We start from the raw sequence: 24306 nt of genomic DNA on the forward strand, positions 1-24306 counted from the left end.
GACCTCTGACATTTACTGACGGTTCTCAATGGCTTCTGCGTCTCATCACTCTACACCCAGGACCTCCACATCCGTAGCCTATAGCCCAGAACTTTTTCATTTCAAACTTTAAGCCTGATTCTTCCCACTGCCCCCTCCCCGGACTTGAGACTTGCCTCAAAGCCGCAGAATTGTTTAACATCATGGATTTATATGCTGGTCAATACTTTGGAATGCAGGCACAGTTAAGCCTTCTGAATGGTACCTTATGAATCATTCAAAGAAGACCTTAGTTCCCCCACATTACATCATCCCCATGCCCTGCAGCCAGCGGGTGGAGTTCCCAGCATGAGTTCCATGAAGGAAATGAGTTCCCAGCATGTTTAATGAAGGAAAGGGCTTGGCCCCGTGTCCTTAGCCCAGAAATGATCAACAGAGCCGCACACCCAAAGGGTAGGTCACTGCTGTGGGCTGGAGGAACCTGGCTCGAGTTAATTGCATTTTTATCATCTTGAACGTGACCCAGAGGCTGTACCTACTTTTTCTTTGTGACTGGTATCTTCGTGTGTCTTTGACACCTCTAGTTAACTATAGTTCTAGGGCAAGTCTTCTTCTCTGCTTTTCTCGTACCACTCTCTACCGAGGGTGGAGATCTTTGCTTAATTTCTCTCGTTATGGCTATGACTGCCTCAGAGGATCCCACATTAAGAAGGAACTCAACTAGAAGACCATGTTTTCAAATTTAAGCATCAAAATATCTTGAACCCTTGAACCTTTTGTTACATGAAGGTTTGCACAAAACTCTGTTTTCTGAAATCCTTTCCCAGGTGACAGGCAGTGTTCTCAGGCTTACAGCCAGGCTTGGAGGGTTCACACAGTATAGTTGAAAGTGCACTGGCTTTGGAGTCAGCTGTGGGTTCAAATATTGACTTGACCAGTTATTACCTGGGTGGGCATGAACGAATCAGTTCACTTCTGTAGAGCTTGGTTTCTTTATCTATGGGATGCGTTGCAGGGATAAGAAGTCTGCTTCACATAGTTGTTGGGATTTGCGGGGGCAGATATGGGTGAAGAATGTAGGAGTAGATCGATAAAAGGTAGTTGTTAAAAAAATGAATAAAGAGGTAGTTGTTGTTGTCTTTAAGCTGGTTGTCCTGAGACTGTCTGCAGATATTCAAGGGCAGCAATGAAGGGCATGAGCTTTGGAAGCAAAGAAACCCCGTCCTGTCACTCATCAGCTGAGTGACCTCAGCCTGGTCATTTTACTTCTCTAAACCTACTTCTCATCTGTAGAACGGAATCAATGCCTTCTTTCAAGGATTTTTTTGGTGAGGACGAAATGAGACAATGTGCGTAAAATCTCCTGTTCTGCTTCACTTCCTTCCCTTTGCTCCTCCAGTGACCTGAAAACAGAGGCAAGACCAAGGAACTCAGAGTCCCACCCAAGTGTGACAAGCTAGAAGACCTCAGGCTGGCATCTTCCGTTCCCTAGACATCAGTGGTCTTGGACCATGCAAAAACATGCTCCTTACCATTTCAGGGGAAGCCTGCATAGTACAGACAATATATGCTTCTCTCCTGTGGGCAAAAAAAAATGATTTAACTCAGTTCTGCACTACCCTACAAAACTTTTAGGTAAATAGGTCCTAAGGTGAATTTACCTTATTGATTAAACGTGTGCACGTGCACACAAGCGTGTGTGTGTGTGTGTGTGTGTGTGTGTGTGTGTGTGTGTGTGTGTGTGTGTGTGTGTGTGTGTGTGTGTGTGTGTGTGTGTGTGTGTGTGTGTTTAAGAGACAGAGGAAGAAAAAGAGACGGTCTGTTATCTAAAACAAAGACCTCACACTATATTTGGCTTCCCCAGAGCTGGGAGGGAACGGAGGGGATATTATGCAGGTCAGAGTTTGTTTCATTTGCATCCCTTTTTTTTTTTTTTTTTTTACCAGAGGGAGAGTCTATATCAGCTACATTCAGAGAGGAAATGCCAGGAGATAAAATACTGACAATGAGTGACAACTGTTACTCTTCCATCATTTTCAGGATCACTGCAGTAATGCTGACCTCAGTCCCCCCAAACCATGAGCAGAGGGAGCTAATGGTTTTAGGAGACACCCTGGATTTTAGCTCTTGAAGAGAACAGGTCACCTTCTCCAAAGTTTCCCCTTGTATGTTGAGCTGAGCACCCATCCTACAAGATGCACTATGAAGAAAAGTGTTCTGTGGTCCCATATGTTTGGAAAATGCTGTGAGCTATATCCCCACCTCAGAGATTCCCAATTCACAGTAGAATTTCAAAGTTCTGTAAAGTTCTGTAGTAAAGGAGTCTACTTAAACGCACATAGCTCAGCATTGGCTAATTTTTAAACCATGGACTTCCATTTCTGGCTACGTGGCAGATTAGACACCGTGAATGAGGGAAAACAACTAGATAAAAGTCTGGATATAAAATCCACTGATGTTTAATATGTGTCGCAGGATGGGTCACTAGGGAAGCAGTCTCAGATGGAGACTTGTGTGCCGTGGTCTATTGGGGGGTGCTGTCAGGCAGTGGAGGCCCAGGATGGTGCAGCGTCGCCAGTGGGTGACACAGGAGTCCGCACCACCGCTCATGCACCTTAATTGTGCCCTCTGACCCTGCTCGTGCCTGATTCCAGGTGTACCACTTCCATCTTATGATGGGTTATAACTGGGATCATAACTGTGTCACAGGGAATGTTACATGTGCCAAGAGGCTCTCTAGCTCTCACGCTTCACCTTGCATCGGTGATTACCCACGCTCACTCTTTTATTACCTTCTCCGGTGCACCAGTAGACCCCGCACAACAGCCATCTAGCTCCACAGTCTTCGTTACCGTCACCTCCTCCAGACCTCTCAACAGCTTTGAGATGTTGCACCAGCCCGTGCAGCGCCTCCCGCGGGTGTCTGGTCCCGTCTTCCCCGCTGAGAGTACTGACAGCTGCACTTTCCGCAACCTACCAGGGCCACTCACTACTGCACCTACTGCCGGAGACGGGATGGGTGGCTTGCTGGCCCGTGTTTAGCACCCCACTCTTCAGTGGGGGAAAAAATCTTGATATGTCGTATTTACTCATTTTTGTGGTGTAAATACTCCCACCATAGCCAGCCGCAAGCTACTAATGTGATGGCACTGAACGTGTGGTTGGGAAGAGATGTCCACAGTCCACGCCCACAAGCTGGTGTGACTGGGCTCAGCACGCCACTGGATCAGCTCCTCATTGCCAGATGGATGGTGGTGAATCCAGCTCCAAAATTCCACCTTTTTTTTGCAGATTATATTCCATTATAGGCTATTACAAGGTATTGGGTAAAATTCCCTGTGCTATACAGTAAATCCTTGTTGTTTATCTACTTTATGTATAGTAGTGTGTATCTGTTAATCCCATGTGCCTCATTTGTCCCTCCCTCCCCTCCCATTCCCCTTTGGTAACCCTAAGTTTGTTTTCTGTGTCTATGAGTCTGTTTCTGTTTTGTATATAGATTCATTTGTAGTATTTGTTAGATTCCACATATGTGCTATCGTATAGTATTTTCTTTCTCTGTCTGACTTATTTCACTAAGCATAATATTCTCTAGGCCCATCCATGTTGCTGCAAATGGTAATATTCCATTCTTTTTTATGGCTGAGTAATATTCCATTGTATATATGTACCACATCTTTTTAAGCCAATCCATTAATGAGCACTTGGGTTGCTTCTGTGTCTTGGCTGTTGTAACTAGTGTTGTTGTGAACATTGGGGTGAATGTGTCTTTTCAAATTAGAGTTTTCATTTTTTCCAGATACATACCCAGTAGTGGAATTGCTGGGTCATATGGTAGATCTATTTTTAGTTTTTTAAGGAACCTCTATACTGTTCTCCATAGTGGCTGTATCAATTTACATTCCCACCAACAGTGCAAGTGGGTTCCCTTTTCTCCACACCCTCTCCAGCATTTGTTGTTTGTAGATTTTTTGATGATGGCCATTCTGACCAGTGTGAGGCGATACCTCATTCTGGTTTTCATTTGCATTTTTATAATTATTAGTGGTGTTGAATATTTTATGTGCCTATTGACCATCCGGATGTATTCTTTGGAGGAATGTCTGTTTAGGTCTTCTGCCCATTTCTGATTGGGTTATTTGCTTTTTTGATACTGAGTTGTATGAGCTGTTTGTATATTTTGGATATTAACCCCTTGTCAGTGGTGTCGTTTGCAAATCTTTTCTCCCGTTCTGCAAGTTGTCCGTTTGTTTTGTTGATGGTTTTCTTTGCTGTGCAGAAGCTTACAGGTTTGATTAGGTCCCATTTGTTCAGTTTTGCTTTTGTTTCTGTTGCCTTGGGAGACTGATCCAGAATCCCATTTTGGAGTCTACTTCTGAGAATCACTCTTGCACCTAACTGCTGTAGGTCGGTTTCCCTGGGACAGGCTCTGAGATGGAGATTTTCATGCAGGTTGTTCATTGGGAAGTGCTCTTAGGAGCAACACCTGTAAGCAAGTAAGGGCAGCAGGATGGGCAGAGGGAGAAGTTGAGCTGAGAAGCAATCCCAGCGCAAACTTCAGATGATCCCGCAGGGAGCTCTGGAGCTGGGATGGCCATTCTGAGATATCCCAGCTTTAGAGGCAAGAGGACCAGACCTTTGTTCTTGGAGGAACCAGTCGCTGAATGCAGGTTTCCTCTAAGGAGGGGCATACCCTTTATTGAAGCAGCTCCTTTTATTTGATGACAGATCCCGGGAAAGCACTCAGCTATGAGCCCTCAGCAGACACCAGCATCTGGAGAAATGGGGGCCTCTGTCTAGAAGGGGGATTCTGGGTGGCCTACCCCAGCATCCCCTGGAATATGTGTCCAGAAATAAAAGCTTGAATAACAAGAAGAGAGAGGTTATGAAAACACAGCTGAACTGACAATGGAACGTTTTGTCCTCATGAGCAGCCATCCTAAATTAACATCCCACAGATGTGGTAGCATTGACTACCACAGTCAGTTTGGGAATTGATCATCTAGTCTAAGGCCCCCATGTCCCAGGTGAGGAAACCATAGCCCAGAGAGAGGAATCGCCTTGTCCAAGATCACAGGATGTGTTAATAGCAGAGCTGGGACTCACATCTACTCTAGGGCCTTCGTTCCATGTTGTACTTCTTGCTTAATGTGTATAATTTTGCAATTTTGTTTAGTTATTTGAATAATGCCCATTTCCACCACTAGATTAAAGGCTCCCTAACAACTGGGGCCATATCTCTTTCTCCAAATATAATGTCAGTGTCCAGCACAGTGTCTGGAATATACTTGGTGTTTATAAATACTTTTGTTGAATGAATGAATGCATGTTTCAGAATCCCTCTGGCTTTCTTTTTAGGCATCACTCTGAGGGGACAGGGGGAATGGAAGGTGGCGGGATGCATCCTGAAAAGATCAGGGGCCCAGGCTGAGCCACGAGGAAACCTAGCTCAGAGCAGTAAGCACAGAGCCGTCATGTGAGTCCATGCAGGCTTTGAGCCAGACTGCTGGGATTCAAGTCCCAGCTCTGTGGCTTACAAGCCACATAGTGGAGAACAGCCTTCCTAATTTCTCTGATTCCCCAGAGTAGAGACTGCAGAAATACTTTCTTCCTCTCTCAGGGATCTTGTGAGGATTAAATGAGTTAATAAAGCACTTAGAACAGTGCCTGACGCATGGTAAATACTTGATAAATGGTAGCTGCGTGTGTTACATCCTTCATGTTCCCCGAGTGACTGTAGCTATTGTGCAGTATGATTATGATCCCATGGATTTCTCCCTGTCCCCAGTCATGGGGCTACAGGCAGAGCTCAGCACGAGATCCAGCATGTCACACCCGATCCCAGATTCTGAATCTCAAAGGTCCGTGTTTAAGGGACCATTGGAGCAAATCTGATAGCAGGTAGGAGCGGGGAGTGAGGATGGATAGTTTGTAAGTGGAGGCTGTGCAACTGCAGCTGTTAGTGCTGGATTTTCATATTAATTTGAAATCTCTTCCTATTGGGATTGTTCAACAAGCCATTATTCTAATGGATGTCACCACAGACTGTACAATAAAGCACTAACCCACCACTTAGCGCAAATGCTGCCTGCATTAAGCCCTGTAATTTTTTTTGAACTTTTTATTGAAATATAACATAATACAGGAAAGTGCACAAATCATTAAGCCTACAGCTCAATAAATTTTCACAAGATGAACACACCCCTGGAAGCCACACTCCATCAAGAAAAGGAACATTACCAGGCCCCTCAGAAACCTCCTTGCGGCCCTTCCAGTCACTATCGCACCCCAGGCCCCTCGGAAACCTCCTTGCGGCCCTTCCAGTCACTATCCCACCCCACGCCCCTCAGAAACCTCCTTGCGGCCCTTCCAGTCACTATCTCACCCCAAAGAAAATCACTCTTCTAGGACTTCTAGGACTCACACTTCTAGGACTTCTAGGACTTCTAGGACTTCTAGGACTTACATTTAGTATCTCCTGTTTTGAACGTTGCGTAAGTGAAATTGTACGGTTGGCACTCTTATCGTATCTGTTTGTTTGTTTGTGTTTCTGAGATTTATCCACACTACCTCGCAGAGTTGGGGTTTGTAATCCTTCAGTTTCTGGGCAGTTTCCATTGTGTGAAGGTAGCATAACATACTCGTTCTGGGATCGATGGGCATTTGGGTGGTTTCCGCTTTAGGGCTATTAGGAAGAGAGCTGCTATGAACATTCTTATGCATGTTGTTGGCTGAACGTGTGTATGCATTTCTGTTGGGAACATACCTAAAAGTGGAAATGTTGGCTCTCAGAGCTTGTGTAGGCTCAGCTGTAGTCAATGCTGCCAAACAGTTTCCCGAGCCCTATATTTTAAAGAACTTCTAAAAATACACAAAGAAGATGGTTTAGAAAAACTGGAAAATATGGAGAAGTAGATATTAATAAGTAATAGAACCACACTCAATTACATCACCTAGGGATCATCCCTATTCATATTTTGGTATGTCAGCTTTTATCAGTATTTTTATATATACATGTGTATTTTTTTTTTTTTTTTTGCAGTACGCGGGCCTCTCACTGCTGTGGCCTCTCCGGTTGCGGAGCACAGGCTCCGGATGCGCAGGCTCAGCGGCCATGGCTCACGGGCCCAGCCGCTCTGCGGCATGTGGGATCCTCCCCAACTGGTGCACGAACCCGTGTCCCCTGCATCGGCAGGCGGACTCTCAACCACTGTGCCACCAGGGAAGCCCCTACATGTGTATTTTTTTACCAAAAAAAAAAAAAAAATAGAACCATTTTGCATATTCCATTTGGTAACCTGATTTTTTATTTAGCAATAGATTATGAACATCTTCCATGTCAATAAATGCACATCCACAATTTCATTTTTTAAACGTTTTAGTATGAAAATATTCAAGTATCTGTATTTGAACAGAACAATACAATGAACTTCTGTGTACCCATTGCTCAGATCAATGATTATCAACTTATAGTCAATCTTGTTTCATTTACACATCATCCTCCCCTATTATTTTCAAGCGTTTATCATTTTATCCGTAAATATTCAAACAACTATCTAGGAGAAGGACTAGAGAAGGCTAGAGAAGAAGAGAAGGACTCTTTTTAAAACCATAACCACAGTAATATTATCACATCTAAAACAAATAGCAATGTCTTTAATATCAAATATTCACTCAAATACAACCATCTTAATGGTTGTATAATATTCCAGTGTAAGAATGTAGCATAATTTAACCAATTTCCTATCATTGGACTTCTTGGTTGTTTTTGATTTGTTCTCCTGTTATATAAACAGTGCTTAGATGGACATCTTCGGAGTTACATCATTCTAATACTCTAGTTCCATAAGATAAATTCCTAGGGCATGCAGCTTTAAGGTTCTTGACCCTTAGCTGAAGTCCTCTAGATTTATACTGGGTTTTAGTTGCTGAAAAGAGCTAGTTCATAAATGCTTGAAACAAATGAGCTTTTCCCATAAGAAATGAAAGCAAAGCAAAAAAAACAACAAGGTGTAAGAGGTTGACAATACCTCAGACATGACTTTTTGCCCTTTTCACCTTAGCATAGTCATCAGAAGCAAAAGAGCAGTTTATGGAGAGCAAAATGAAAACAAAGAATGGTCATGAAACAAACCCTCCCCCCAAGTTTACTGGCAATGTCCAGCTGACCCATAGGCAGACCCAATCTGTATCTGCGAGATCATTTCTCTTCCCCAGGATTCTTCACATAAAATCTTTGTCTTACTCAGTACACCCTTTAATCCCAGCCCCTCCACAAGGGATTGTTCTGATGGCTTTCACTCAGATGAGCCCATTGCCAAAGACTATAATCCATTCACCTTTGTCAATGCAAGAGAAAACTTCCATTTGTTCTCTACAGACTGTAGCCTTTGACCTCGTCTTCTTCTGGATCTTCTCTGTAATATTAACTGACGCCTTGCAGTTATGATTTCACTTAAAAGTAAAATAAGATAAAATTATATTACAAAGTCAGAAACCTCACAGGTTCGCCAAGCGCATCTCCGAGAACCTGTACGGTGCCCAGGAGCAACACTTAGGATGCCAGGCCAAGAACCAGCCTGCAGCCCACTGTGAGAAAAGTGACGCTCGGTCGTTGGTCCAGCCCACGACCCACAGGAGTACAAAGCAATAATAGCAATAAGACAGCAGGCAGTTCAAACCCTGTTTTTCCAGAATTAATGCCTGTAAGTATATTTCAACAGGCATACATTTCCTCATGGCTCTACTCCAGAAGTGCATAAGAACAAGAATCATCTTGAAAACCAGTTTTCCAGTCACCTACCCCTCCCCTGATCTACTGTATTGACAGGTAGTATATCATGGCTTTTGGAACCAGCCTGAATCCCGGCTCCACCACTGACAAACTGTTTGAATATAGGCAAGCTACCTAATCTCTCTGAATCTCATTGCCCTCCTCTGTAAAATGAGGATACTAATAAAACTGCGTTGTGATGGGTAAATGAGTTAAGATGCATATGTCTGCCACTTGGATTGCGTGTGTTAAACACACATACAAGAAACACAGTATTCCTGATGGCTGGTGTTTATACCTCACTCCAACTGCTTGACCATGCCACTGGGATTCTGTCCATTCCTTTTTTTTTTTTTGAAAAAAGACACGTTTATTCAGCATCATGATCAGACTATTACATTTAGCAATCAACAGCATGGGCGCAAAAAAAAAAAAAACTACATTAAAACCCTTTGTTGGAATGCTTTACACTTTCCACAGAACAGAAACTAAAATAACCTGTTATACACTTAGTCACAAATATAGGTTTTTTTGCCCGTACACATGAGTATTGTCTAAAACATGTCTTCTTTGCAGCAGCCAGGCCCTGCCAACGCTGTGCTTGGCGGAGTTCACAAATCCATTGTAAACTGCAGCTTCCCTGTCACTTCTCTGGCTCTCCTCTCCTGCTAAGCTTTGTTTCCTGGCAGTAATCGAAACCTTCTGCCACTGCCGTAGCTACTGCTGCTGCTGGAACCGCCATAGTCACCTTGGTTTCGGGGTTTGGCAAAGTATTGGTCTCCGCCACCATAGGGGCCAGAACTTCTGCCTCCAAGGTTTCCTCCTTTCATGGGTCCAAAATTTGAAGATTGATTGTTGTAACTGCCAAAATCGTTGTAGCTTCCACCACCTCCAAAATGGCTTCCATCGTTACCAAATCCATCATAGCCATTTCCACTGCCACTGCCACCTCGGCCGCTGAAGTCTCCTCCATGACCAAAGTTGTCACTCCCACCAAAACCCCCTCCACGACCACCACCAAAGCTTCCAGAACCACTTCGACCCCTTTGGCTGGATGAGGCACTAGCCATCTCTCGCTTAGATAGGGCTTTCCTGACTTCACAGTTGTGGCCATTCACAGTGTGCTATTTCTGAATGACAGTCTTGTCTACGGAGTCGTGATCATCAAAGGTTACGAAAGCAAAGCCTCTCTTTTTTGCCACTGCCTCGGTCAGTCACGATTTCAATCACTTCAGTTTTCCCAGACCGTTCAAAATAATCTCTTAGGTGATGTTTGTCAGTGTCTTCTTTAATGCCACCAACAAAAATCTTTTTCACAGTTAAGCGGGCACCATGTCTTTGAGAATCTTCCCTTGAGACGGCCCTCTTTGGTTCCACAGCTCTCCCATCCACCTCGTGTGGCCTTGCATTCACGGCCGCATCCACGTCCTCCACAGTGGCTTATGTGGCAACCCCGAAGCCCCTGGCGTGCCTGGTGTTTGGATCACTCAGCACCACACAGTCTGTGAGCGCTCCCCACTGCTCACAATGGCTCCTCAGACTGTCGTCGGTTGTTTCAAAGTTCAACCTCCGATGAAGAGCTTCCACAGCTGTTCGGGCTCTTTGGGTGACTCTGACTTAGACATGATGGCAGTGGAGACGGGGGGAGACGTCAACGATGCTTACTTGGCGGCGTCCACGGGCAGAAGAGCTGTCCATTCTTTAGGAGAGATTTTCTTATCACCTGTGCGGGGGGACCCGGAGTTTTCTCATTCCTATCTGATTGGAAGGAAAGTCAAATTCTGGAGAGCATACAACTAAGAAGCTTAGCGTGCTGTAGTTTGTCCTTTGCCTTGAGAGACAAAGAGCTAGATACTTTTCAGACATTGTTTTTAAGATTAAATTAGTTAGTACACAGAAAGCGTTTAGAATACGAGCAGCTACATCATAAGGACCATCTCTTTTGTAACATAGAGAGGCTACAAATTTAAGTCACACTTCTTATATTTTTCCAGCTAGCCATAGGAGCCATCACATGAATTTTTCACAGGAAGTCAAGTGTCTCCCTCTAGGAGCTTCACCTCCCCCTTGAAATGTCTAATGAATAGCTTTATTGGTTACCTTCCACACCCAGAGATGGAGGGAGAAAATTGGTGCTGTGTCCTCCATTGCCCCTCACTGCCACAACGTGTCGCTGTCGAGAACAGGTCCTCGAAGCTCTTAGAGACCGTACTAGCCGTTCTTCCTGACGTCTCACTGATCCACACCATCATAGCTCTCAAATCCCATAGTGTTTGATTAGGAACCTTCCCCCAGACAATCAGGGCTACCTGCATGTGAGAGGTTACCTTTAGGGGCTCCAAGATGCCTTTTCCCTGATCAATCTGAGGGAAGCCACCCTAGTGTATAACCGTAGAGGTTTTCTGGGCTTTTTCTTGTTGAAAAACTTACAGAGAGGTGAGCACAATTTTTTTTCCCCTATTGAGCAGCCCAGATATGTCACATAAATCATTTCAATAGATGGGCAGTAATGTGGAATGAGACATTTTCCCAAAGTCAAACCTCATCACAGCAGAACACTGCCATCTCCCTTGGGATTAGAAGGACCCCTTACAAACTTACTTACCTGGACTTTATCTCCCCAAAGTTTCCCATGGAAATGAGAACAAAGCAAGAATGCTTGCAGAAGCACTTTTCTGCCCTGAACTTCAAGAAAATGCCGGACAGTCAGATCAAACAGGCTGAGAAGTGCCGAGAATGATGTTTCAGCAAGTTCCCTTAGGTTGCATATGAGGCAGACAGACGGAGTTTTGAGGGTCAGAAAATTCTGACTGTTTTGGCGCTGCTCTGTCAGGCCCATGGGTACCATTTAAGGAAAACGCATGTCCTGGCCCTTCAGCACATATGACTGTGTGTTTAGCTTTAGGAGTCGTTCTGGGTCAGATTAGCTCCAAACAAGAGTTTCCTGGCAGAATGTGTGTGCAAAGTAACAGAAACCAACTAGAACATTGCTTTGCAAGACAATCTTTAAATCAGAAGAGCTTATTCGGGAATCCATTAAATAAAGCCAAATCCAAACAACTAGTGAAGGCAAGAACCTGAATCTCCATCCCTGCCCTGAAACAGCCCAAAATGCACATTAGCTGAAAAGCACCCTTTAGATCCGGTGAACTTTCTCTGAAGGTCTCCTACTACCCATGCAAGGACGGGGGTGGGGAAAGGAGTGGTGTATGTTCAGAACAGGGCTGCCCCTTTGCACAGTTCCAGGGGCTACCATCTGCAATGTATGTTTCAGGGTGAATGGCACCCCCCAAAAGCTCAGTTTGTAGAATACAGTGTTAATAGTGGCCCTGGGGTTGTACCATTGAACAGCACTTTATTGATAGTTATACAAAGATAAAAATAAGAGCTTAAAGAGCTCTCAGACCCTGGGACCTGGGAGCGGGGAAGTGTTGGAGAAGGGATCACAGGCCAAATTATTGGTAAGAGTGTCTATGGTGTTTTGCAGACTAGATACTGCCCTAAAAAGAGTGTGTTTGGACTCATTTACCTTTTCCCTGCAATACCTCTTTGGTTCTTTGAGTTTACACCCTTAGGAAGTGTTTGGTCTAGAAAAGTGACTAGGAAACCACCAGGTAAAAAGGATATAGAGTTGGGGGAGGGGTCCCTGGCAGGGAAAACAACACGATCGCAGCCAGGACGGGACCTGGAAGGTTGGGTGACTGTAGACACCTTTTGCTAAGTTCCTGCTCTGTCTCAGACACTGGGCTAGGGATTGATGTAAGGTCATCTCAAATGTGAGAGGAAGGTGAGAGTTTAATCCTGGGATCAGGTAGTAAACAGAACATCTTTCAAACTGAGGCAGCTCAACAGACCCTGGGTAAATGGGGGCCGGGGTTGCGGGTGTGGGCTGACCGTGGTCCTGAACAGAGGTTTTGCATCTTCCGGGATCTCTCTCAATGTCCCATGACAAGGACAAGCTGTGGCAGACAGCCGCCCCACATCCAGGAGGCCATCAGAAGCTGCCCCTCCTGGCGGCAGGCAAGACCCAAGTTGTGAATTGAGAAGGGAAGCCTTTCACCACACACTGCCCCCAGCAGCTGCACCGCGCCTCAGACCCCTGCAGTTTTCCCTCATAGTGACACTTAGCGAGGAAGCTGTTGTGAATTCCTGAGCAGTTCTTGTTCTCCAGCAGGTAACCCCCACCATCAATCAAGCAGAAGGACACGGGTCAGAAGCTCACAGGCTTGTGGTCTTGTGCTGATTCCATCGTCTGTTGTCTGTTTCAAAATGAAAAGCCGGTGGTTCTCTGGAGATTGCCAGTGTGCTCCAGAAAAAGCCTATGTTTCTCTGCTGACGCATGTTTTCTGTCCACACTGACTGGTCCATGAACAATCCTTCCATCCCATTTAGTCATTGAGCACAATAGGTGGTAATGGGCATTGTAGGGTGGGGCTTACATTCTTTAAAAAACAAAAAGAATACTCAACCAGTTTATCTCAGAACCGAAATCTGATTGCCGAACTGCCTCCTTTTTTCAGGTGGGGTAAGTTTCTGTGTGTTGATGGATGGCAGGAGAGGGCAGTGGTTAGGAAAACTACTATATATAAAATAGATAAGCCTCAAGGATATATTTTACAGCGTGGGGAAATATAGCCATTATTTTATAATGACTTTAAGTGGAGTGTAATCTATAAAACTACTGAGTCATTATGTTATATACCAGAGACTCATATAAAATTGTAGATCAACTATACTTAAAGAAAAAAAAAAAAATGTCGGTGACTCCTAGATTCAGACAGACCAGAGTGGAAGTCCTGGCTTTGCCACCTTCTCATTGTATGACTTTAGGTAGGTGGCTTCATTTCTGTGAACCTCAGTTTCTCTGCCTTTGAAATTATAGTACCTGCCTTGCAGGGCTCTCGTAGGGATTAAATGAGATAATACGTGTGAGGCCTTGGGGCCCTGCCTGACACTCAGAAAGTGCTCTGTAGGTAATGGCTATCATTAGGGTAATTTTCAAAGCCTAATCCTCCCCAGGGTTTTTGCACTCAAGGATAGTTAGCTTCTTCCACACCCCCTCCAAGTTCTAATTTGCTTCTAAATATGATGGGGTAAATAGACAAAAGGCGGGGTGGGGAAGTGAGGGGAGCAGCAAGAGGCACATCACAGTCCTTCACAGGCCGACTTGCCAGTCTCCCCTTCCCGATGAGGTTCAGAACTCCTCATCGCAGTTGCCTAGAAACCGGAGCAATGGGGGCTTCTGCTCCCTTCCAGAAGTCGCCCTAATTGGGATGCATATGGAACGGTTTGTTGCCACTTGGCGAGTTTTTATTCTTCCTCTTCCAGAAGGGATGCATACATCTCTCATACAAATGCTGAGTCACGTTAATTAAAGAGTAGCCCTGGGCCAAGGCACCTTTTAACCACAAAGGAACCAGTGGCAGCCTTGCTCAGCGTCCTCTGACAAAATGACCATTTTAGGTTGCTGTCGCTGTGCTTACATTTCAAGATGTTTACAAGGTCTGAGATGGATTTTGGAGGAGGATGGTGTGTGAGAACAAGGGTGTGTGTGTGTGTGTGTGTGTGAATCGTGAGGTCACAAAAGCTTGCAAAGTCCATGAACTTGTGCCATCAGTCAAAGCACACGTGTGCCTATTGTGTGGCCTGGTATTAAGGGCTGGATCTGTGTTCCTCTGAGGGGTTTAAGCACCACTTGTGGTCACTGGGCACAAGGTAGGTCAGAGACCACATTACGAGCTAAAGAAATAACTTTCCCGAGAGGCATATGGGGAGCCTGTTTCATTTGATCACTTCTTCCAGAACACCGCTATAGTCTAGTTCCCAGATGGAAAAAAAATAAATTTCAAAGGCATCCCTTTATCTCTATCCTGTTCGGATGATTCAGCTTCTGCACAGACGGTTCCGTACACCCACTCCACCCAAAGAGAATGCGAACGTGCCACATCAGAGTAGGGTTGCGCCATTGGTACGTGCCCCAAAGGAGGTGTGTATTTAATTCAGATTAGAGATGCAAGAATTTCAAATGGTTAGTTATTCAGGCAACAGATATTTTCTGAGGACTCCCCATGTGCTGGTTCTGGGGACGCAGAAAATATTTAGAAATTGTCCCCGCCCTCTGGGAGCTCCGTCTGGTAGCGGGGGTAGGAGGAGGGCGTGCGTGGACAGAAACAAGTCAACCGGCAGCTGAGGGCAGCACATACCAGAGGTGCCTCTGCTCCAGCACAGGAAAAGCAGAGGCAACTTCCACACAGGGTGGGGTTTATACCTGAGTAAGTTCTAAAAGATGAGCAGAAGTTAGCCAGGTGAAGAAGAAGAAAGGGCATTCCGAGCAGAGGGACAAATGTACGAGATGAGGCAGAGCATGGCTGTGCAGCATGATGGTGTTGCTAGAGCATCAGGGGGCAAGGAGGAGGCTAAGGGGGTGGGACAGGTCCAGCTCGCGCAGAGCCCTGGAGGCTGTACTGGGAAGCCTGGAGATGATGTGCAACGTTGGAAAGGGTTGGAGAGGAAAAGACTTCCAAGATAGGGAGGCCAGTGAAGAGGGAACGGCGGGGGGAAGGCAACGGCAGCCTGATTTCAGGGCATGGCATCCAGGATGGAAAACTTTTGTTACTTAGCCCCTCAGAAGTGTACAGCCCTGAGACAAAGCAGGGTGGAGCCAGACCAGGTGGTGGGGAGCTGCGAGGACAGCGGAGCGGTGCACTCTTCCTAGGATGTGCAACTTCACGTTTCAGAAGCTGACTCTGTTGCCTGGTGGAGGACCAAAGCATCAGGGGAGCAGTGCTAAGAGGCAAGAACATTTGAGTCATTACGTTGCCAAGACTTTTGGACTCCAAACCCCCAGCCAAACACGTCATGCCTTTTTCAATTCCTTGAGTGGTGCCTAAGGTGGCAGAGGGTTTAGCAGAGAGCGCATAGAGATTCACAGAGGTACAGCTTTTTTTGCATCTTAATTTTACTCGTCACCAACTTACCTATGTGTGTACCCAATTGTGCTTTGTTGTACAGATTGTACTCTGACTTTCTAAAAAATGCTTTCACATCTAGTTCCTCATTTTTCATCTTTCACAAGTCAGATAAGATAATACTATCTCAAAAAGACAGATGAGGAAGACAGGCTCAGGTCTGGATACGAGTCCAGACTCCACGGCACCCCGTCTGGGTGACCTTGCATAAGTCACCGCACCTCTCTGTACTTCAGTTTCCTCACTGTGAGATGGGGCCGTAAGACTGCTAATTGCTGCCTTGGAGAATTGTTTTAGAAGTTAGAGAGATTAGTAACTTTAAAGCCTTTTCATAGTTATTGCCACGTGGTAATTATTGATGTTCTCATGGTGATGGCAGCCGTGATAGAGGCAGTGGGGTGATGGCTATCCCTAAATCAGTAGGCTAACTATTCTGCCTAAATCACACAGCCAGTTAGTTGTTGGTAGAATTAGAATTAGAACCTGGCTTCCTAACTGACCTTAATGTCCCACTTTCGCCCAAACCCGTCGGCCTCGTGACCATCGCCTGTCCTCAGCCGGTCTCCCAGGCTGGTGTGGGCTCCTTACATTCTTCTTTCCGTCTCTTTCTCCTCCTCTTTTACCTCTTTGTCTTCCTTTCCTGCTTTCTTCATTTTCTTTTTTTTTTTTTTTTGCGGTACACGGGCCTCTCTCACTGTTGTGGCCTCTCCCGTTGCGGAGCACAGGCTCCGGATGCGCAGGCTCAGCGGCCATGGCTCACGGGCCCAGCCGCTCCGCGGCATGTGGGATCTTCCCGGACCGGGGCATGAACCCACGTCCCCTGCATCGGCAGGCGGACCCTCAACCACTGCGCCACCAGGGAAGCCCCTTCATTTTCTTTAGTGAAGGTCTGAGATAGAGGTTAAATAAAGGAAGAACCCAGAAAAGAAAACCACTTAAAATCATTAGAAGGTCTCTGCATGTCAATTTTTATTCAGCAGAGCAGAGGTTAACTCCCTGGCCCTTTAGCTTCATAAATTTCATTACTTGACATGACAACCAAGCGTTGATCCTACCACCACTACGTACAGTGGATTCACAGACCTTTATGAATTACTGTGTCATGCAGTTGACCGAACCCCAAAATAATTGTGGTCTAATTAGACTGTTCTTGCCGCTACCCTCAGAGGAGAGAAACTCCTAAGCTTGACACGTGAGCCAAGTGCCGCTTCCCAGAAGCCTGTGGAGGCTCGGAGCCAAACGGCCGTCCTGTGTGCAAAGCAAGAGAGTTGTTGTAACAGCAGTCATTTATAGCTTCATGGAGATGATGATGATGATGAAAACAGTGGTTGTTACCATTTATTGAAGATCTCTGATGTGCCAGGCATCATGCTAACTGCCTCACATATATGGTTTCAACAATATCCTGGGAGGGTATCAATTTATCCCAATGCTACAGATGAGCAACGTGCATCTCAAAGAGGTAAAAATGACTCACCCAATGTCACAGACATTGAGTGGCAAGGAAGCGATGAGCAGTTAAACCTAGAAGAGACCTTTTCTAAAACCAGCGCATTTTCCTCATGCAACACTTTGGAGTCAGGCTACCCGGGTTTAAATTCCAGCTCCACCAGTTACTAACCTCTGGTCAGACTACTACTTGACCTTTATGAGCCATGCTTTCCTCGACAGCAAAATGAAGAGCACTTCCTTCATAGGGATGGTGTGTGGATGCGAGGAGAGAGCTGCACATCGAGAGCCTAGCTCAGTGCCGCTCAGGTCATCACTGTGCGCCTCCTCCCACCACCCCAGACAGTACCTGCTTCTCTCCAACTGTAGCCACTCCTCTGGGCCCCCAGCCTTCATTCCTTCCAGGCTCAGACCCTCCTGTTGTGTGTTTCCCAGATGTTCAGGCACCCTCAGGGGAGGTGCTCCCAGACCTTCCTCTCACAGAATAGTTTCATGCTTGAAAGTTTCCTTGCCTCATTTCCCATGATCCAAAGTAACCTCTCCTAATATCTTTCCCTAGTCCACGGCCAGTGATTTAGCCAAGATGATGGCATTTCAAACGTGATAATCATGACAGTTTAGTCAAGGAAAAAAGAGAGACAGAGACAGAGACTAAGAGAGATTGTCAGTTGGGGTCTATATTCAGCTGCTTAGCAAACAGAGTCCTGAAATTACTACGACTTAAACAAGGTAAAGGCTTACCTCCCTCACATAAAAGAGGTTTCCCTTCTGGAGGAAGTACCCAGATTCCTTCTATCTTTTAATCCACTATCCTTAGTGTTTGCTTCCACCTGCAAGGTTTCCTCATGCTCACACAATGGCTACTGGCACTGCAGACATTGTAGCTAAGTTCCAGGCAGCAGGAAGGAAGAAGAGGAAAAAGGGACCAAAGGGCATATGCCACCCAGCTGTGTTAACCTCCTTTATAGAGTTTTCCCAGAAGTCCCTCCCAACGATTTCCTCTTGTACCTCACTGGCTTGTCCTATCTGCCAGGGCAGCTGGAAAATGTGGTTTTGTTTGTTGTTGTTTTGTTTTGTCGACTTTTTATCTAGGTATTTGATGTCCAGGATAATGTGGTCTTTACTAAGGAAGCTCAGGAAATGGCACTTTCTGCCATTGGGAGAAAGGGCGAGAGGTAGGGAAGGAAAACCAGTAAATGCTGACTGCCTGCTCTGTATCAGGCACTGTCTTCAAGGAGTCTGCGTTCTAGTGGGAAAAGCAGACAAGGAACTAGGCAATTGCCATATAGTGTGGCGAGTGCAGTGACGGGGAGCACATGGACACAGGGAGCTGTGAGGGCACAGAGCAGGCACTTGACCTAGCCTAGAGCTGGAGGGAAGGAGGGAGTAGCAGTATTGAATGGTCAACAGTTGACAGTTTTTCCAAAGCCTTGGAATCAGCAAGTGAAAAGGGGGAGGAAGTGCTACAGGAAGAGGCAGAATCATAGGATTCTGAGGGGTAGAGAGATAGAAATGAATGACTGGATGAGTGGGGTATGTTGCAGGAAGGGGGACCCCTCTCCAGGGCCCGAGAGTCGGCTCTTGTCTAACACTTGGAAATGAATCGTCCGAGGAGACACACATGCTGGCAAAGCAAAAGATTTTATTGAAAAGGGGCGCCCGGACGGAGAGCAGCAGGGTAAGGGATCCCAGGAAGACTGCTCTGCCACGTGGCTCGCAGTCTCGGGTTTTGTGGTGATAGGATTAGTTTCTGGGTCAGTCTCTGGCCAATCATTCTGACTCGGGTCCTTCCTGGTGGCGCATGCATCACTCAGCCGAGATGGATTCCAGCGGGGAGGATTCTGGGAGGTTTGTAGGACATATGGACTGGCGTCTCCTTTTGACCTTTCCCGAATTCTTCCGGTGGGTGGTGGCTTGTTAGTTCCGGGTTCCTTACCAGGGCCTCCTGTCGTAAAACAACTCATGCAAATGGTTACTGTGGTGCCTGGCCAGGGTGGGCGGTTTCAGTCAGTGGTTCCCCTAACAGTTAGAGATAAAGCCCAGATCTTAGAGGGACTTATTGCCATGGGAAAAAGTCTGAACTTCATCCTGAGAGCAGTGGGAAGCCACCGAAGGGTTTGGAACACTCTGATGGGAATGAGTCTGCATTTCAGAAAGAGCCCTGTGACAGCCAGGTGGACAATGGATTGGGAAGGAGAAAGACCAGGTAGGAAGCTACTTAGAGTAATAGATGGTTTCTGGCTAGGGTGGTGGCAACAGGAAGTCAGTCTAGTGACATTTAGGAAATAGAGTGGACATCACTTCATTATGAATGAATGAATATGAAGGGGACGAAGGGGACAAAAGCAATCTCTCCATTTTACAGGTGAAATGAATTGTATTTTGCCACTAAGGTCACTTCCTGGATAGCAAAGGAAGACTGGCCTGTGGCCAGAGAAAGACTCTAGGCTGTGCCTTCTTCCGACTCAGACAGCGTCTGCTAGGTGCAGGTGCGCTGTTTGCCCAGACCTCAGAAATGCCACATGAATTTTGCAAAGGAGCCAGAGAGAATAAAACTGAAGCAGATAAAGCGACCTCTCCCTTGCGAGTCAATTTTGCTGTGTCTTTATCACAGTCTCAGTAGCATCTCTCTTCCATCTGATTAAAAGGAACCCTTGAACTGGGCCTCGTCTTTGGGCTGAGTCATTCAGACAGGAGAGAAATCCATCTGAAACTTTTGATCTGAGAGGTGAAATCCTGACTTGGCGAATCTCCCATTGTTAGGCATTACAATTAGCAAATAACCCAGGGAGAGTAAAGAGATGTTCAGATGTGATTTAATAAGAATATAGTTGCAGTAAGCACTCCGAAGATGTTTGCAGTCAATTGGCTGTACACACGATATGCTACCAGAGCAATCTTTTGTGTATGCAGTTGACCTTTATCTCTGGCAATCTTGTCCTATAAAGACGAGTGAAATCCTCCATTGCAAATCATTGGCCCTCAGGAAATGGCTTTAATTTGCATGCTGACAAAGATACTAACTTGGGGTGGGGGTGGGGTGTTGATAACGCAACATGTCCTTTTGTCTGAGAGGTAGTTCAGAATCTGTGTCGTGCCTGCAGTTGACTGAAGTTCAATTACTGTAATAAATGTATTCCAAATTTCATCTCAATTGCATTTGCATTTTAATGAATGATTCTCACCTTCTTGTCCATTTGGCAGCCAGGCAGATTTATTAAGTTATTGTATAAACAGAGCATTCTAACGCGGGAATTTAAATGCAGAATATTTGCTTGGTGCGTTTGCGCTAGGACTGGGTTATTAATTTGCCTGTAGGGGTTGCCTGAAAATTCAAGAATTTCAGGATAGTGTTTCAGATCCATCCCTCCGTTCCATCGCGTTTGCCCTCTCCTCCTCTGAAATCGATACGTCTGGGTGGGCTGACAAAGCAAGACATGAGCCAGCCAGATGAAATGGGTTCTCCAAGCCTTCAGCCTCCACAATCGGGGAAGAAACTGATTTATTTGCCATTATTGGAAAACAGTAAAATTTGTTAAGTGAAAATTTCCCATGTAGGCAATTCCCTTCTGCGAGAGCAGGACATCCCTGAAATTGGATATTGCCAGGAGTGTTTGTTCATTTTAATGTCATGCTTCCTCCCCCATGGAAGCTCTCCTGGCTTTATAGTCCCATATTTCTTGCGGGCAGAGACAGAAAATGTGAGTGAAAACCAGCTGGACGCAGAGCAATACTACCATTAAAAGTTGTGTTTTTTTGTTTTTAAATACATCTGGGCTGTTGATTTTTAACAAAGTGATTTGCGGTGGTTAATCCCATGCCCCCCATAATAGAAAGGTGGAACGTGAATTTCTTTCGCTGCCTGTCAACTCTCCAGTACTCGCAGCTTCCTGCAAGGCCCCTGTGAAGAGCTGGGGCTGTCTGTTTCTTTTCCATGTTTCCTCTGGGGCCCTGGGGATGGAGCTGCTGATTCAGGTAATGGGAGACTCATGACAAGCAGAGTGCCCTCAGAGAGTGAGAATGGCTGCTACAGCTGTGCTTGAAGAACTTTCTGAGATGAATTGACTGCTAGTGTGTGTCAAAGTTTTATTTCAAACTTGTAGGAAGGGAATTGGGCTTCTAATAAAGCCAGTTCGAAGATTTCTTTCTGGAAAGAGTATCTTTTAACAGAAGGGAGAGGACAGCTAGACCAGTGCAACTCAAACTTATATGTGTATATGAGTCATCTAGGGGTCCTGTTAAAATGCAGATCCTCATTCAGGAGGTGTGAGGGGGGCCCAAGGTTCTGCATTTCTAACAAGCTCCTGTATGTTGCTAATGCTGCTGGTCCAGGGACCACACAGGATGACTAGTAAAGATTAACAGCCTTGTTACAAGTCTGACAGGCCAGATGTGGGGGTAAATCTAACACCCCAAGAAGGACTCTCAGTCTCATCAGAGAATATCAGAAAATTGCTAGATACTTCTCTGAAGGGGCTGTTAATTACCTTTATGTTCCAAGTTCTGTTCCAGATCATCTTTTCTCAGGTCTGAGGCAATTTCTTTCCTAATGCCATATTTTATATCTAATAGGCACATTTTTTCCCACATTTTAACATCTCTGAACTGGAGATTCAGTGTGCAATCATGTCTTAATCGAACTGGCATGGATTTTTCCTTCGTTGTGGTTCATAAAATAATGTCACCTCTTATAACAAATGATGTATTGGTCAGCAATTTTCACCATAATGCTGTGTAACAAACTATCCTAAAACTCAGTGACTTTCAATAAGTATTTCTTCCTTGCTCATGTGTCTGTGGGATAACTGGGGTTTGGCTGATTTAGATTGAGATTAGCTGGGTTCAGGTCTGTTGCATGCCTTTCTTATTCTTCTGGGTTCAGCAAAATAGTGGGTTTTTTTTCTTGTCATGGACCCAACTGAGCAAGCTTATTTCAAGCTTCTTTTCAGGTCGTATCTACTAACATCCCATTGGCCAAAGAAGTCATATGGTGAAGTCCAAAGTCAGGATGCTGGGAGAACATTCCCCGCCTGAATGTAGGGGATGGGGGAGGGAGTGAGTATTTGCTGAATGATGACCTGATCTGCCACAGGTGGTGACTTGGGTTGGGTGAAACATGCTCTAAAGGAGGAAAGTGTAAGCCACCAGCTTCTCTTCTGTGGGCCTAGCGGTGAACTCTGCACAATAAGAACAGCCCAGAGATGCATAGGCTCAAAGCTCTAAAGCTTCCTTCTGAATATTCTTGTGTTTGCAGCATGCAGATGGAGAGAGAAGTTCTGGAATCATCCCTGCTGGCTCCCAACCCTTGCTTTGCTACTTCCCAGCTACTATGACCCTCATCGTTTACTTAACCTCTTCCCTCTATTTTCTCAACTGCAGATCACACCACCCTCTCAGCACTGTTAAGCGAGTTGACAGTAGTAATTGTAGCGCCCAGTCATTGAGTCCTAGGTACTAGGCACTACACTAAACTCTTTACACCCACTGTCATTTAATCCTCCCAACAGCCCTTTGAGGCAAGAATCACTTTTTTCCTCGTTTGGAGATGAAGAGGCTGTGGTTTAGAGAGGTTTAAAACCTGCCTAAGGGAGTGGCAAAGTAGAGACCCCATCCAAGAGGCTGGCCCCTCCGAGGCTTACCACTGCGTACACTGGCCCTCAGGGCTGAAGGTGCTTGGGAGTGAAACCTGCCCCTTCGGTGTGGCTCAGCTCAGCCCCACTGAGACTATTCCTATTGCCATACTGCGAATGTTTCATTCATCAGCTCACACAGGCTGATGAATGTACAGAGAACACATGTCCCTTAAATGTGAAAACCTACCCGCATGCATTGGTTAAGAGGAAGTGGCTTTGGGTAGAGGAAACTTTCCATTTTATAATCCGCTGCTTCCTCCGTTTGCCTGGCGCAGTTAATTATTTGACTCCCCATCGTTCCTCTTGCCACGTTAGCCGTGGGAGTTTTACATCGCGGAAAGCAGTGAACAGGAGGCCCCGGGTGAGTGGATTTAAAGACGAAGACTGCTCTTCCCTGCAAATAGCTCCCTTCAGGCGAATAGCCTGGTAATCAACAATAATGATGAAGAAAATGGAGGGAACATACAGGGAATTAAATGGGGGTTTGCTAAAATACTAGGAATTTTTAAATGGGCCTCTGCAGTAACAGGGGAGCACTTCACGGTGCACGGAGCGAACACCCCGCAGCCTGAAGTTCCCAGAATAGGCTGGTGGGTCTGACCTGAGGGCCCAGACAACCCCTGTCCCCCCACACACACACACCACCACCTCTGTTCATCTCTCAGCCAGGTCTTTCCAGAAGATCTAACCGCTAGGAGTCCGGCTGCCTTGGTTGAAAAGGGCTGCAGTTCTACCAGAAAACTTGCTAGATTCCTCAAATTGCCAACACCAACTCCCCGATGCTTTTCTGTGAGTCAATCGGTAAGACAGGCATTCATCGCTACCCGCATCTAGAGGTTTGTTGCAGACTTCTCTTTTCACAGTGTCGTCCCTATACAGGTCCTTGAAAGAAATCTCTTCTTCTTCCACCAGGAATGGCTAGGCATCACCTGAACAGCTGTTTCAAAATCTCATGGTCATGAGGAATCACATGAGGGATTGTGTTTCCCTCCTTGTGCTGGCCACTAGGATGCTGAGGGCCAAATCTGGGCACTAGCTCATGTGTCGTGGGTTTCGATACTTGTCTTACCTGATACTGTTTTCTTATTTTTTCATGTCTCCTGCCCTTCTCACTTTAAAAATTTTCTGCTCGTAATCCTTTTTGGCATAAGGGCATAAAGAAGTCAAATAAATCTCTTAACAACCTCTTAATTTCTACTTTTGTAGAAATGAGATAACTTAGAGGCAGAGGTGAAGACTGTGAATTCTTTGAGGATGTGTTCGCCTTTGTAGTGCCAGTGCTTGAACAGAACCGGACACATCATAACTGCCTAGAACAGTATCTGACACAAAATAGGTGTCCAGCTCAGGGCCTGGGACATAATATTCAGGTCCCTTTTATTTACTGTGGCGTGACCTTCAGCGTGTCACTTATTATAAAATTAATTTAATAAGGATTTCGTTAACCATTGCAGTCAAAGAAAATAAAGAGTTGGGCTGTTGCATGAGTGTAGGCTCAGATATT

The 24306-nt window shown here is 45.6% G+C and overlaps 1 protein-coding gene and 1 pseudogene across 5 annotated transcripts in view; one reads left to right on the forward strand and one right to left on the reverse strand.

Annotated features, from left to right (window-relative positions):
* Positions 1–24306, forward strand: part of CCDC60 (coiled-coil domain containing 60) — a 267296-nt gene that overhangs the window by 180600 nt on the left and 62390 nt on the right. The window lies entirely within an intron of this gene.
* On the reverse strand, positions 9392–10377 carry LOC115855292 (heterogeneous nuclear ribonucleoprotein A1-like; annotated as a pseudogene).

Source organism: Globicephala melas, chromosome 13 (assembly GCF_963455315.2).
Source record: "Globicephala melas chromosome 13, mGloMel1.2, whole genome shotgun sequence".
Classification (NCBI taxonomy): domain Eukaryota; kingdom Metazoa; phylum Chordata; class Mammalia; order Artiodactyla; family Delphinidae; genus Globicephala; species Globicephala melas.